Source organism: Armigeres subalbatus, chromosome 2 (genome assembly GCF_024139115.2).
Source record: "Armigeres subalbatus isolate Guangzhou_Male chromosome 2, GZ_Asu_2, whole genome shotgun sequence".
Classification (NCBI taxonomy): domain Eukaryota; kingdom Metazoa; phylum Arthropoda; class Insecta; order Diptera; family Culicidae; genus Armigeres; species Armigeres subalbatus.
The window spans coordinates 61229859-61246825 of record NC_085140.1 but is presented as its reverse complement, the minus strand read 5'-3'; the positions used below and the strand labels follow the sequence as shown (position 1 = coordinate 61246825).

The 16967-nt window shown below is 42.7% G+C and overlaps 1 protein-coding gene across 1 annotated transcript in view; it reads left to right on the top strand.

Moving 5' to 3' along the window:
• Nucleotides 1-12558: 12558 nt before the first annotated feature.
• LOC134208731 (uncharacterized peptidase C1-like protein F26E4.3) overlaps nucleotides 12559-16967 on the top strand; it is a 41084-nt gene continuing 36675 nt past the window's right edge. The window contains exon 1 of the mRNA XM_062684588.1: nucleotides 12559-12976. The gene's annotated coding sequence lies outside the window, so the exon portion shown is untranslated. The remainder of the gene's footprint in view (nucleotides 12977-16967) is intronic.

Below are 16967 nucleotides of genomic sequence, written 5' to 3'. Positions count from 1 at the left end.
TTGGATTGCTGTCAAAAATCGACTTTCAAAATATTCGGGGGAAATTGATCCCTCTCCAATAACTTGCTTTGATAAAATTAGAAAGTGCCCTCAGATTTTTTAAATATTTTTCCTTCAAAATACGCGTGATTTTCGAATTGCTGTGCGTATACATGAACGATTTTTGTTATTGAATTCGACAGCACATGCAATTTTAAAATTTGGGGAGAATTGATCCCCTTTCTACGATATCTACGCAATAAATATTTTTTCCTGCCAATCCTTCATCAAATCTGTCAAATGTACAAAAAATAGAAGCCTGAGAACAGATTTATATTTTTTCGAATTTTTTCGCCAAATTTTTGTATGGGTGAATAATGGGGGATCAAGTGTCCCCATATGGAGGCAATAACTTCAAATCCAAATATCCTAAAATTTTAATGGAATGTTGACATTTTCATCAGTACAGTTCATTAAGCATATTTATGGCTTTGTGCTGTGAAAAAATGAAACCATTTGGTCATTGTTATAAAAAGTTGTTCAAATTTTGCGTGGCCTATAAAAAAATCTTTTGGAAGGTGAAAACATACAAACCGCCCTGCAGAATAAATTAGTTTGTCAATCCAAAAAATAACTCGCCACATAAAGGTCATTTGTCTAGAGGATCTGTACTAAAAAATACGCTAGAACAAAACTACTTTAGTTCTCGATAAAACAGGGGGTGATCAAGTCTCCCCGGGGATCAAGTCTACCCACCTTTCCCTATTGTTGCGAGGAATTACAAAACATTATCTCTTGGCATCTGTCTGTCCGAGCGACGTTCACCGATGGGTGGTTGCTGTTAATAGTTTCCACTGAGGTGGCGTCTTCATTGATATTATACAAAAGCCACCATTTTATACAAAAAAGGTTGATCCGACTATCCGAAATAAACTTTCTTCAAAGTGCAAAACTCAATCGTAAATAGTAAATAAGCGAATTTGATAGCGCGTCGGAGGGAGATGATGCAGTAAATTTTAATGGATGGAATCACTAAGAGCAACCAAGCTACCACGCCAAACCCAATGCCACCGAAACAGTCCATTTTCGCAATTAACTCTTTCTTTTCATAAAATGTTGGTCCTGAGAAGAATCAATTTTATTTTCCCAATTCCCATTCCAATAACTAACTGCACCTGTCATAAGACGAGTTTATACCATCCCATTGAATTCCACCACTTAATTGTATCTAGACAGATACGTATTTCGACCTCAACAGTAAGGCCGTCTTCAGTGTCTCGTACTTTACTCGACTAATTTTCTTAACTAACTGCATCCAATCGCTTGTCGACACCTTGCTTTGCAACTGTCCGACCGCCACTAGCGCGCAGTAGTAGTAGTAAAATTCTTCTTTATTTAAAACATTTTTTGTTCTACAATTAATTTTAACATGTACAGTGATCGGCCGGTTGGCCCTCCAACTTCAATTCCAATTATTGTTATTATTATGATTATAATGTTTGACTTAATTTTTAAAATATAATGTATCATGACGGCCTTCAGGAGGCGCTAGTGTTTTTTAAAATTTGATAACCTAACTACTATGTACACTAATATTTACAATAAAAATTTGATAACCTAGATTGGAACTAGCGCCCTAAGCGCTTGTTGGTCCGAGTGCAAGCAACGGACCCTAAACTTTTCTTTACACTCACCAAAGCGTTCATGTAAGGTTTTTATTCCGGCCAGACGGTGGACCTCGGATGTTCTTGTCCTGGGAGGGGTGTTGAGGATCATCCTCAGGAATTTGTTTTGGACCCGTTGAAGTTTGAGGTGGTGGGTTTTAGCGCAGCTCTCCCAGACCGGCATGCCATATTCGATCACAGGGAGGATGATTTGCTTGTAGACAGCAAGCTTATTTTTCAGGGACAATGACGACCGGCGGTTGATCAAAGGGACAGTAGTTTCAACAAGACGTTACACTTTGTCACCGTTTTGTCAACCTGCTGCCTGAAAATAAGCTTGCTGTCGAGGGTCAAGCTTAGGTAGTCGGCCTCATTGGCCCATTCCACAGTCGTGCCATTGAGGATGATTTTACAGTCCCCAGGCGGAACAAGTTTAGGGATTTGGAGTGGGGAAAATGATGACCTGAGTCTTCGCCGCGTCGATACAGATCTTCCAGCTGGTGAGGTACTCTGTCAGGGCATCCAGGCTTCGTTGGAGTTTTGCCACTATCGCTCTGATCACTCCACCGTTGTAGACGATGGAGGTATCATATGCGATCAGAGAAAGAATACAGCCTACTGGAGGTTCTGGCATGTCGGAGGAGAACCGGTTGAAAAGCAGGGGCCCGAGAATACTGCCCTGAGGACGCTTGCGACGATGTTGTGCGCTTTGGAACTCGCTCCGCTGATTGAGACCCGGAATGTCCTTGCCGACAGGTAATTGTTGATGATTTTCACCAGGTATCTGGGAAGATTGTAGCGTTGTAGTTTGTACACCAGGCCATCATGCCATACAATGTCAAATGCCTTCTCGACATCGAGTAAGCGCCATGGCGGATGTTTTCAGAGACAAACTTGTTCCGTCTGAGGACGTTGGTAACTCAGGTCAGTTGGTGTACAGTTGACCGACCGCGTCGGAAACCAAACTGTTCCTCGAGCAAGATGTTGAGATTTTCGGCAGACTCAAGTAACCGATGATGAATAGCTTTTCGAATAGCTTGGATAACCCTGAGAGAAGGCTGATGGGTCGATAACTTTTGGAGAGGAAGGATCCTTCTCAGGCTTCCGGATGGGGATGACTTTCGCTGACTTCCAGGACGATGGGAAGTAGCTAAGCCGGAGACACTGATTAAAGATCAGCGAGAGGTGCTCAAAGAACGGAGCACTCATGTGTTTGAGCTCGAGATTCAGGATGCTGTCGAAGCCTGGGGCCTTCATGTTCTTCGACGATTTGATATAGGCCGTCAATTCGTCAGCTAAGATCTCCAACTCCTCCGAGAAGTCGTTGGGAATCAAATGGATGTTGTTAGCATGCTCGTTGACGGCTGCTTCGTGTGGACTGACGATGTTCTGTCCAAGATTGTGTGAGCTGACGAAGTGACGACCTATTTCAGCGACCTTCTCTGCAGAAGTTATCAAGCGATCCTTAGAGCCATTATTGTCTAGTGGGATCAAAGGTGGAATGGGCCGAGGCTTGGATTTTAGAATTTTGGTCATTTTCCAGAACGGCTTAGCATAATCTGGGAGAGTGCGGATCTTATTCGAGAAGTCGTTATTTTTGAGGTCCACCATTCTGGCCTTGACAATTTTTGTGATTCGATTGCAGCGTGCCTTAAGCTCAGGCAGTCCAGTACGCTGAAACTGCCTGCGAGTGACATTCCGCAATCGAATCAAATCTTTGGTGAGTGTATCGATGTTTAAGGAGTTGCTTACCTGCCGAGCCGTCGGTACGTGTTGCTCTCGGGCCGCCGTGATCGCCTCCTCGATAGCGCACAGCTGGCGGTCGATACTTTCCGGCGTCTCCGGACGCACCTCGTAGTCGACGGTGTTATCGACGCACTGCTGGAAACGCTGCCAGTTCACTCGGTGGTAGTTCCGCCGTAACTGCTGGTGCCGATTGACCGAGGAGCCCAGTTCCGCCACCACCGGATAGTGATCCGAACTGAGCTCCTGGTATACAACCGGCTGCGAGACGTGGTCACTCAGGTTTGTTACGTAGAGGTCGAGCGTTGCGTGGGCACCGGACCGACTCAGCCGAGTGGGGAATCCGGGCTCAGGATCGTGTAGTGGCCTTCCTCCATGTCGTTGCTCCAGATGGTGCCGTTTCGATTGCCGCGACTGTTGCCCCAGGCTTGATGTTTGGCATTCAAGTCGCCGGCAATGATATACTGGCCTTGCCTCCGCGTCAGCTTGACGATGTCCCTCCGAAGGGCAGCCGATGATCCATCGCCGGCTTTGGCTTGCGTTGGACAGTACGCCGCGATGAGCGCGATTGTGCCGACGGAAGTAGTCACTTCGACACCGATGGCCTCGATGACACTGAGCTGGAAGCTTGGGAGCAGACGACAATTGATGTTGTAGCGAAGAGCGATGGCCACACCACCACCCCTGGTCGGCCGGTCGAGTCGCACGATGCGGAAGTCCGGGATGTTGACGTTCACCTCCGGTTTTAGGTGCGTTTCGGTGATGAACGCCACGTCTATTTCCTTCTCCTCAAGGAAATCCTTCAGCTCGATTGTTTTGCTCTTTAGCGAGCAAGCGTTCCAGTTGACCAGGCCCACCCTAGCAGCCATTTTCAATGATGAACATGCCAAGTGTGAAGACCTGGTCGAATCGGGTTTTGCAGCCGCGCAGTCGAGTGGCGAGCTGCGCGAAGATCGGCATCAGTTGCTCCGGAGTGTACAGCGGGCAGATTCTTCCGGTGGGACGGCTTCGTTCTCCGACTGCCGACGGAACCCAGGAGGAGGAAGCGGGGCCATTCGCTGGTGGATGGTGCCGACGATGCTGGAGCTTGGACCGATGCAGCTGCCGCTGCCAGTCGCTTGTGCGGCTGTAGCGGTGGGAGTATTGGAATCACACGACGGGGAGCCGGGATAGCTGGAAAGTTCACCTCGTTGATTACAGGAACACGGTTCTTCTTCGGAATGGTCCTGGTGGAAGCCTTCTTCCGGATTTCCAGGAACTCGGCTCGCTTTGGGCAGCCCTTTGTGGTGGCCCGATGTTTGTCGCCACAGTTGGCGCACTTGGGATCGGCCACCTCCATTTTGTCGCACTCGTCAGTCGGATGGGGTTCGCCACACTTGTTGCAGCGCGGCTTCATGCGGCAGTTTCTGGTGCCGTGCCCGAAATTGAAGCAGTTGGTGCATTGCGTGACATCGCGGTGCACTGGCCGATATCTCTCCCAGTCAACGACGGTGTAATTTATAACGCCAACCAGCTTCAGGTCCTTCCAGGTAGTGGAGCCGTGCTCCAGATGGATCAGGTAAAGCTGGTCGCGATATTTCCTCGCCTTGTCGTGACGAGCGATCTTGTGGACGGCTACTGGCTTCAGTCCGCAACTTTCAAGCTCTGCTTGGAGCTCTTCCTCCTTCATGTCGTGAAGTCCTCGCAGCAAAGCCTTGAGCGGCTTCGTGCCGGGGTGGTCATGAGTGTAGTACTCATACTTGTGGACCTCGAGGAACTCCACGACGGATTGATGATGGTCCCTGTTCGCCGGCATCACTTTCACGCCCTCGCTGCAGAGCCGAAAAGTACATTTCAGCCCCTTAGCGATCAGCTGGCGAATTTTGGGCGTAAATCCGGCGGATCGCCCTTCACAAACACGGGCGGGCACTTCTCCTTCCGCTCCGGTTGCACCTGCGGCAGCTGCGATTGCTGCTTCTTTCTCTTTTTCGGCGGATTGCCGGCGTCATCAAGCTGCAAAGGCGAGAACACGTTGCTCTGTAAAAGTTGCTTGCCGAGGGTTACCCGCGCCGCCAAAAGCAGTGCGCTTAGGCACTTTTTCCGCGACCGAATCGGCCACCGAGTCTCCCATGACGGGTCCGGGAGAAAATAACGCCAACGCGACAAGCGAAAACGTAAACAACGAAAGAACGAGAAACACTTCGAAAAAATGCGCGAGCAAAAAACACGTCCGTACGTGTTGCTGTCTCGAACTGGAATCCCTAGCGAGCGCCACTAGCGCGCGCCGAATAGCAGCTTTTTTGTATTTAATAAATTAAGCCCGTTAGCCCCGCCCCTTTGTGATCTGATATGGGTGTAAATATAATGTGCACTCATAACGATTAACGAAGGGGCGAGGCTAATGGAATTATTTCATTAGATATAAGAAAGCTGCTTTTCGGCGCGCGCGAGCCATTTCGATCGGGATTCCGCAGATAACGGACCGTTTTTCTTCATATGAAATGCTGGTTCGTTGAGGTTGAATGATCTGCAGCAACACATCGAGCACCACCAATGCGATGGATTTCCTTTGAAAATGTTATTGGCGCCTCCGTGCTGCTGTGTCCGCTCCGCAGCGATTGCTTTGATGCGTCTGCTCTGCTTGAAACCTTGTTCAAAGTGAGGATTAGATCCACACCTACAAGTGGTTGATTTTTGATGTCTGTGCTAGTGATGCATGTACGTGATTGGTTCGTTGACCTATTTCCAAACTTTTTATCAATTATCAAAAATAAATAGTTAAAAATCAGCATTTTCAAATAAAAACGAAGAAGCGTTGACTCATCCTTGATCGAATGGTCCAAAAAAATTGAAAATCCATCTAGAAACGGCTTAGATACTAAAGTTTGAAGTCTATCATAATTTTGTGACGGTCCCCGATTTTCGCAATCGTAAAGTGTACCCCAATATAGAAAACACAGACGTAGTCCTAAGTCAAAAAAAATTTTAGACATTAACGGAAGAATCTTTTCAATTTCTCCTGAAAAATCTAATTCTCTGGAAATTCTTCCAAGTTTTCCAAATTTGCAACGGGAAATACTCTGAAGTTTTAACGGGAATTACTCTTAAATTTTCTCATGAAAATCCTTAGAATTTCTTTGGAATTCCCAAGGCAGATTGTATGGAATTTCCACAGACAAATGGGAATTTCTAGGGTAATTTTTTTTTTAATTTTCACTGAATTTTTTTCAGAATTTCCGTTGAAATTTCTTCCGAATTTCCAACGAATATTCTTCAGAATCTCCCCAGAAATTTTTTCTAAATATCTACGGAAAACTTTAAGGAGTATTTACGGAAAATTCTTTGAAGTTTTCACAAGAAATTCTTTAGAATTTTTAAGAACAAATCTACGGGAATTTCATTATCCTTAATTCATTCTACGGAAATTCCACGAGATGTTTTTTGAAAAAAAAATCAAAAGTCATTTGGTGGAACGCCAGTCTACCGAATGCCATTTGGCCGCATACACGTTAAGTTGAAAGCCATTAAGTCAAACTTCATCTGGCCGAAACGGTTAATAGGGCCAAAACGATTAGGCGGTATGATTGAGCTGGTGATTTGGCCGAAAAAGCAGGTCGTTTGACCGAAATGGTCGTTTGACCGAATAGGCCTTGTGGACAAAAATTCCATTTCCAGTTTGGCAGGGAGGGTTATTTGGCCGAAAATGTCATTCTGCCGAACGGATCATACGGCCGATAGATAGCTGTGGATAGCGTTTTTTTTTCAAATTCCACATGGCCGATAAACATGTTTAGGCGAGAGTCATCTAGCCGACTTTCATTAGGGCGGAGCGGTTGAAAGAATGAAACCTATTTGACCGAAATTGTCATTTAACTGCAAGCGAAGTGGTTACACGGCCTAGCTTTGGCCAAAATGGCGTTTGGCAGAAAAGGTCGTTTGGCCGAAAGTGATTTTTTATGGCTGAAAATGTCATTTGTTGAATAGCTAATATGGCCAAAAATGTCAACTCGTTCGGATAAATGGCCCTTTCTGCCAAAAGAGCTTCTCCTGTTGGGTCAAACGAATTTTAGGGCAATATAAGCAGTTTGGCCAATCTACACATTCGGCCGTATAACTATTTCGGCCAAATGACCTATTCGACGACATTTACAGCCAGATGTCCTATTAGGCCGAACGACATTATCAGCCAAACGGGCAAACGTGTTTCGGTCTTATGATTTGTTCGGCCAAATGGCATAAACGACCAAACATCTTTCGGCTCTGGCCAAAAATTTGTTTTCAAAGTGGAATTCTTTGGATTTCAATAGAAAATCCTTTAGATTTTTCACAGGAAAATCAATGAAATACTCAAAGGAAATTCATTAGAGTTTCCACAAGAAGTTGTACAAAATATGCACGGATGTTTTTAAAAGGATTTTTTTTTCATAATTACCTTGGAAAACTTTCAGGAATGTGCACTTTAATTCTCCTGAAATTTCACGGAAAGATCTTCTAAATGTTACGAAAATTCACTCAGGATTTGAACTGGAATATTTTCGGAATTTTATTTTTTCGCGACGCACACCTCCACCAGAAGATCAGGAGGATCCCAAAAATAGCAAATTTATAAATTTCATCATGAAGCACCAGGATTTTTTAGATGCGTTTGTTTTTATATTCTGAGGATTTTTCTAGATGCATTTGTTTTTATATTCTAATTATGGGTTTAATATTGTGCCTTATACATGTTTACCGTGACCCTCCGGAAGATTCGGGACATCTGTTAAATGTTAAATTAATAAAATTCATCGCAAAGCACCATTTGCTTTTTTTTATTTAAATCTTTATTAGTGAGCACGGTGTAAAAAAATGGATTATTATCGTAGTTTCATGTACCTCTGATTTTTTTTCACAGAAAGTTGAGCAAGGTCATTAGAAATGAGGTACGGGGTGTTTTAAAATATTTCATCGGCGATTTTTTGAAAAAAGTGATTTTTATTGTTTTCTTCTCTAATATACCGTACAAAAAGTCAATTGATAACCCAACAAAGGATCAATCATTGTAATTTACCCCTCAAAATTGATTATATACACATTTGTTGCCTTTTTGCCTTTCTCGTATCTATATAGATAACCTATCTTGACACGGAAATCAAATTTTGAAAAACATTTTTAAAGTACAAGCGTTCCTAAAGTATATTTAGTGTTATTTTTTATGTTTTGAAATCTTTGCTGAAACAATAATTTATCTCTGACATCTATATTGTTCTCTGATGAATATTGTGTTTGCATTTCTATCTTCTGACATTTGTACTAGATGACCTGCCCACTGAAGTACGCCGTATTTTATGAGATTCAGTATGTTTTCTCCTTTGATGATGGATTTTGCTTGTAATTCATGCGTATGAGCCACATGAATTTTTTTGGCCTCTCACCGAGTATTGAACACAACATCTTCCGCTAAAAAAAATCTAAAAGTAACCTAGGCTACTTTTATCATTTCATGTCCGTAATTGTCCACCCGAAGAATTGAGGAATTATAAAAAACGAATTTCGTTTCCATCTGAGTTCTTTTTCTTCACCTGTATTGTACGAGACCTAGCTAAGACCTAAAACTGGTTATGTATGCCAGAGGTAACCCTATTTAAAGCAGACAATCTTCATAGGAAACGTCATTGTCAGTGTTTACAGCATTGTGATGACTGGAGACGTTAAAGAAATAGTTCATATTGGAATGCTTGTGAAATGGGATAATGATCCCTAGTAACATCGTTGTATTTAGGGAGCGTCCACAAATTACGTAACGCTAAGAGGGGGGAGGGGGGTTGGTCCAAGTGTGACGATCCATACAAAATTTTCAGATGTTTCATACAAAAAGTGTGACATAGGGGGGAGGGGGGTTGAAAATTCCCATTTTTTGCGTTACTTAATTAATGGATCTTCCCTTATGTATAATGGTTTCATAGCACACCTGAAGAGTAAATCGCTATCTTCAAAAACATTATAAAACCATAATTATTACTTGGGTGCAGAAACGGATTTTTACAGGTTACCAGATTACTGCTCAAAAAAGTATGAATGACCCACACAAATATGGAATCAATCAAATGTGAGACAGTTGTGCTTGTAGCAACAGTATAGCTTACGTAACATGCAACCGGAAATGGAATTTGCTGTGTATAACTCCATCCAATAGCCTAGTTCGGACATGAAGCGTGGTAATTATAAGAAGCAGACCAGTAAGGTTTTGGGGTTTTCAGGCAAAATGTGCTGCGAACAATATTCGGTAATGTACAATAAATGGTATGTACCCCACAAATGATGAGACACTGTATATAGGGGAAAATATGAACCCTTTAAAATATGGCAGACTGACAATGGGCTGGTCTCATAGCGCGAATGTCGGAAGAAAAAAATGTGAGTATAAAATTCAATAGAGAACCACATTTGGGCTGGAAAAAGATGATAATTACAAAAAAATGAAAATAACGCAAAATAATAATAATAATAAAACCATAGTTTCGGAAAGCTTGAATTACAGAAATTGATATTTTTCAAATATTTAGATCTATTTCAAGATAGGTTTTCTACTAAAAAAAAGTCTACAAATGAGTACATTTTCAATTTCGAGGATTAATTACAATGATTGATCCTTTGTAGGGTTTTCAATTGACTTTTTGTACGGTATATTAGATCACTTTTTTCAAAAAATCGCCGATGAAATATTTTGAAACACCCCGTACCTCATTTCTAATGACCTTGTCTAACTTTCTGTGAAAAAAAAATCAGAGGTACATGAAACTTCGATAATAATCCATTTTTTTACACCGTGGAGGATTTTAGCCTTAGGCTGGTTCATTTGCTGTTACATTCTGAAAATGGAAATCATTTAATTTTTATTCAAACTAAGGCCAGAGTGGCCTCTGCAGTACATAAAGTCCGTCTCCATTCTTCTCCCCAAATCGTCTTCCACTGATCGATACACCTTGGTTGGTGTGCAACTTGCCTTTTTGTTCCCATCGGATCGCTATCGAGAACCATTTTCCAGTGATCCTTTAGAAAATCCGGAACATCCATTTGATCGTAAGCACAAGCACATGTTTTCTTACTCTTATTGAACTGGTGTTATAATTCATACATTGCCCACCGTTGGTGAAAATTCATATAGATATTCTGGCGGACCATTTGGTAGCATGAGTCACAATATCAATGCCGTACTTACGTACTTCGGCTACAAGCCAACGCATTTCTCAGATAGGCCTATAGGGCACCAAATATTATGCTCAGAAGTAGTTCAAAATTTTGTTTGCGCTTCTTTATTTAATTTGAATAAAACACGATTTTTGTGTTTTAATCACTTCACGTTATCTATCTTCGGGCTTCCGCCATCAAACTTCCGTCTTGAGTGTTTTGCAAGTCTCCGTTTCCGCAACGATTACAATAACACAAACATTATCTCGACATTTCTCACTGTCAGCATAAATTATGCAACGCCTAACGGCTAATTGACTCTTCGGAAGGGGTTGCCTGTACCCCTCGTTAGGTGGCCACCATCTGGTTAATAACAAATTTGTCACCAAATTCCTATCATCAGCGGCATCACACATTTGTGTAAGCTGTGCTCGAGGGGAGCTTCGGCGCGGACCACCCAATAAGTTTGATTGATGGCACCAGTTCTGTAAAGGGTGATAAATCGTCTGAATTGGTTGTTAATTTGACGCCACGATGATTTTGGGATGCGCGACCTTGGTCAATTTGGGTACAGTTGGTTGCCTTTATTCTGATTAATCGAGATTGGGAAACGTAATCAATGTGTGCACTACTTGTGCGGATTGCGGGGTCAGAGCTATTCTTCAGTACTCAATCATGCACTCGTATAAGATGTGAGTCACACCAGCAATGACGGTTTGACGATTGCGTATGAGTGCAAATGTATAGCGGCTAATATTTTATTTAGTCAAGCAAGGTATGCAAATCGGCGAACGAACGCAGCCAAGGATCGTATAAATCAGCATTTTTCCTGATTGTATCAACAATGACATCATTCTCGTCAATCGCACAGGATAGAAACTGGGTTCGGCATTTTAAGAGAGAGTCGATGACGTACTCGGTTTTGTGATGGATTTGATTTTCTTCGGAAGTGTTTGGTGACTAATAAAGAACATAATTTTACTTACTTACTTTTCATGTCGGAAAAATGACAAATAGTGATGTTCAAATTCAATGTTTGACGAAATTTTGCCATTGCGACTGTCTCAATTACCGAATTCAGCTCAAGTGTAAGTTTAAGAGCGACAGTATAAATATGTATACAGAAAATTAATTCCCAAATAAACCGCCACCTCTGAACCACCACTACATTATGATCTCGTGTCTCCAAAGACGACATACCCATGGTGTATAACATTTTCTCATAAGTTTAAATTATTTGATTCGCCATCGAAATGTCGACAATCATTGTTTGCCTAAAGATGTAGCTTTCGTTTAATTTGTAAGATATTTAGTAGGTAAATTTTGGATACTTTTTCCACTTACTTGCAAAAATGATAAATTTTACCGAATGCTTCCAAAAATCCGAAAGTGTATTATGTTCCAATATGGTCAAGGAAGGAGCTGTAACCGGCTTGTTGGTCGTATGGCTACCACTTCTGCCTCATACGCTAAAATGGTCAAAGAAGATGACATTCCAGAGGGTTTACAATAATTGTGTTAAAAAAATCAATAATTTAATATAAAATTTTGAAAATGATGTTAAAGGTGCCTTCTGGACATAGTACTAATTAACTTCATAGAACTTCCAATTTTCTTTTTGAGGCACTAGAACAAACCTCCATTAGAATCAATTCCAATTTTAAGCAAAAATACAATAAGCTCCTTGCATCGTATTGGTTTAATTGATTGAAGAGCTAATCCTGACCAAATATGGCGGAACATCATTTCTTTTTCACCCACAATTGTTTGGTGAGCTATTGCCTTAATCAATTTAAACAATATATTGACTCATTCAATTCAAATAGGATTTGTATTCCAAAATGGAAAAACCACCCAAAACTTAGCTGCACCCGCGAGCAACAATTCGTGCATAGCTGGTGGTCTTCAAGTGCGAACGATGACGGGCAGCGTCATCCCCCGTGCTCTGGTTCTAGCGAAATGGCATTGCTCTTGCCGCCCCACTCACTGTTTGTTAGTCATCGTGCGACTCTGATGCCAATCAGTCAGTCAGCGTGCGAAAGTCTCGCGGTTCGCTGATCCTACCGTTGTCGCGCAGTCTGCTTCCGAACGGCAACCAGAGTGGATGCAACCTACTACCACCTACTACCCAAAGCCAGCGCTGATAGAACAGAATCTTTCTTCGACTTCGACGAACGAATTCTAAACTTAGAGCCGTTGCGGTTGTTCGGATCGTCCGGGCCGTACCTGAAGTGCAAGTGGCACGAGCTCGCGCGCGCGGTTGATTGGTTATTTACGACCAAGACAGGGCGAACAATCGTGAAAGCAGTGCGTGCCGCCCGGAGTGGAAGACCGGGAAGAAAGTGAGAGTGACATAAATTGGTGCAGCCGTGTCACGGCGAATTTTGTTGGGGAAAAAACCAAGCCGAGAAATTTCGGAAAACCGACAACGCGAGCCAAAGGTAATGCGGTTTTGTTTGAAGTGCGAAGATTCTGAGTGTGTTGTGACATCAGATAGTGGGTCGGCGGAAGGTGCGCAATAGTGAAACACTTGAGCAAATGTTTATTCGTTTGGTTAGCGAGAAGCGTGGTACGGATTTTGCATGGAATAGTATAAAGGGTTGTTTTGGTGCGAATTGTTTTCTAGCAGATTAGATTTCTTATCTGGGTCACTGCAATAGGATTGTGTTCGGATAATGGGAGTGTTTGTTCTGTACAATAGTGGTGCAAACACTTGTAATCTATGAACGTACGTTGCAGGAACTGCTTACCGGAAAATTACGATCATTGCTTTTTTTGCCGTAAAACCCAAGAAGTATCCTTACAAAAAAAATAATTCTAGCGAGCGTAGTCGTACACACTGTGGATTATTTTACTGAATGAAAACTGACATGTCAATACCATCAGCTCTTATCTACTACGCTGGGAAACCAAGATAAGTACTCCAAAGGAATTTCCATGCCGAGATTATGGGATGAGGTGTTCAAAACAGTTGGTTGGAATAATGTTATCTCAATAGTGTGGCCAGGAAGGCCCGGTTTAGTAGTGTGGTCGATTGATAATTGTGAAGTTGTTCAGAATGGAGTGTATCACGATGAGGACTATACTAAGCCGGTACTTGACAAGGTTGTATAAAGTGATTTAGATAACGGTGATAATGCGATCGTGATTTTGGTTTGCTCAAAAAGATTGGAGCCATAGTGAGTATGGGAGTGGTAGCATGTGTGACGAAATTAGTTTCAGAGATAGTGAGGTACATCTTGCTATACATTTTTTAGCCGAATATTTGATAGGTTTGATATTTATAAGAAAACCAAATAACGGAGTGACAAATAAGGAGAAAAAAACTAAAATCAAAAATTTCAAACAATGTGATCTGTGAAAAAAAATTGATTTCGATTAATTATTGATTTCTACATTTTCTAGAAATATAGACTGTTGCAATTAAAACAATTGAAAAGTCTTAAAGCTATTATGAAGCTTGCTGTGTGCACGGCCGTAGTTACAATTGCCAACTTTGTTTTAAATATATCGATGATCAAAGTTTCAAAATTTCATGCATGTTGTACAAAGAACTATTTGTTCGGAAAAAATGAGTTTTAATTTTCACAACATAAAATTTTTCTCGTAAAAAAAAGATGAAAACGAATGATAATTAGCAAAAATTTGGCTGCCTTGAATGATGTGCGGGCGTACGAATGCAAACTTTGATATATGAAATATTTTCTGGAAATTCTTAAAAACGAAAATGAGCTTCATGGAATTTTGAGTAGCATCAGCAGAATCTGTTAGAGAATCCTTTTTTATTGGTTTTCTTTTCTTTGTTCCTAATTGTATGATGACATTAGGAGAAAATTATGGAACCATAGAAGAAAATCCTGGGATAATTTTTAAAAGAACTTCTACATCAACCCAGGTTAATTGTTTCTTTTAAGACAATTTCGACAAAAAATCTGAAAGACATTTTCAATTCTAATGGGGGACTAATAAGAACGGAGGTCAGTCCAGGAAGTGAAGGAAGAGAGTGGCCATTAATTGAAACAAACAGAATAATACACCTAGCGGTGATGGTACCTTTCGCGTGTATTATAAAACAAGAAAACATATAAGAGTAACAAAAAAGCATATAGGAGAGGTCAAAATTGGACTTTAGGGAGATAGATTTAGTTATTACCATCAATTCACATTTATTTGCGTTCATTTAAATGCATTTCCACAGTTCTTGAAAAAAAAATTTCGATTTTGATTTTTTTTTCCAAGGAAATAATGGGGAAACAATAATGATTTTTCAATAACTCCGGAACGCAATGGCTGATTTGACCAATTTTTAATTAGGAAGGATTCCGCGACGAATGCAAACTGTTGCAAGCAAATTGGATAATGCTAGGTACACACACACATACAAACATACATGCATACATACATACATACAGACATCACCTCATTTCGTCGAGCTGAGTCGATTGGTATATAACACTATGGGTCTCCGAGCCTTCTATAAAAAGTTCGATTTTGGAGTGATCCTATAGCCTTTCGGTACAACTTTGTTGTACGAAAAAGGCAAAAAATCGACGGAAAAAGTCGTTCGGCCGAACCATTTGATCGAAAAAGACTTTTGGTCGAATAGGTAATCTGGCCGAAAATGCCGTATGGTCGAAATGGTCGTTTGATAGAAAAGGGTCATTTAGCCAAATGGATCATACGGCCGAACAAGTCATTTGAGCAGGAGCATTATGCGCCCGTCAATTGGTATTTGCTACTCCATGATTGACTAGAACTTACGAAACTGTACCGACAAAGGCTTTTGATTGGACGTTTTGGAGGCTCACGTATTTTCAGTCTATAACGGCGCCGGTCACGTCCTTACGGTCACATAGGGAAAGCAGGATTATTAGTTCGACTCTCGTTGCTACTAGAAACCGAGTACACCTCTGCATCTCCAATATTCTCTTAGGGTAGAATATCGTGTTAATTACAAATTTTGGATTCACTTTGGAATGTGTTGCGATATACAAAAGGGGATTATAGTAATTGCGAATTCAAAACGCGTTGCGGGCCGCATAAAGCAATACAAAATATCTCGGATTTCTTGAAAACTCTGCTTCCAAAACGAAACACGATCATCACACTAATTGATTTACTTTCCGACCGCGCACAACCGAACATTCAAATTTCTCGACGGTCCCGTGTCCGATATGAAAAACGTTCAATCGCAAACTAATTGATATGAATATTTCGTAACCGTACAAAACAAAACCAAACATCTGGATCCGCGTCTGATACGAAAGGAGGCTTCTGAGCCTCTTGAAAGGAGGCTTCCGAGCCTCTTGAAAGGAGGCTTCCGAGTTTCTTGAAAGGAGGCTTCCGAGCCTCTTGAAAGGACGCTTCTGAGCCTTTTGAAAGGAAGCTTCTGAGCCTCTTGAAAGGAGGCTTCTGAGGCCTCTTGAAAGGAGGCTTGAGCCTCTTGAAAGGAGGCTTGAGCCTCTTGAAAGGAGGCTTCTGAGCCTCTTGAAGGAGGCTGGAGCCTCTTGAAAGGAGGCTTCCAGCCTCTTGAAGGAGGCTTGAGGCCTCTTGAAAGGAGGCTTGAGGCCTCTTGAAGGAGGCTTGAGCCTCTTGAAAGGAGGCTTCCAGGCCTCTTGAAAGGAGGCTTCCAGAGCCTCTTGAAAGGAGGCTCTGAGCCTCTTGAAAGGAGGCCTGAGCTCTCTTGAAAGGAGGCTTCCAGGCCTCTTGAAAGGAGGCTTCTGAGGCCTCTTGAAAGGGAGGCTCTTGAAGGGGCTGGGCCTCTTGAAAGGAGGCTTCCAGGCCTCTTGAAAGGAGGCTTCTGAGCCTCTTGAAGGAGGCTGAGCCTCTTGAAGGAGGCTGGGCCTCTTGAAGGAGGCTTGAGCCTGAGGCTGGGCCTCTTGAAAGGAGGCTGGGCCTTGAGGCCTCTTGAGGAGGCTGGGGCCTCTTGAGGCTTCTTGAAGGAGGCTGGGCCTCTTGAAGGGCTTCCAGGGCCTCTTGAAAGGAGGCTTGAGGCCTCTTGAAAGGGAGGCTTCCGAGGCCTCTTGAAAGGAGGCTTCCAGGCCTCTTGAAAGGGAGGCTGAGCCTCTTGAAGGGGCTTCCTGGGCCTCTTGAAGGAGGCTTCCGGGCCTCTTGAAAGGAGGCTGGGCCCTCTTGAAGGAGGCTTCCGGGCCTCTTGAAGGAGGCTTCCGGGCCTCTTGAAAGGAGGCTTCCAGGCCTCTTGAAAGGAGGCTTGAGGCCTCTTGAAAGGAGGCTCTGAGCCTCTTGAAGGAGGCTTCAGGCCTCTTGAAAGGAGGCTGAGCCTCTTGAAGGAGGCTCTGAGGCCTCTTGAAAGGAGGCTTCTGAGCCTCTTGAAGGGAGGCTTCTGAGGCCTCTTGAAGGAGGCTTCCAGGCCTCTTGAAGGAGGCTGGGGCCTCTTGAAAGGAGGCTTGAGGCCTCTTGAAGGAGGCTGGG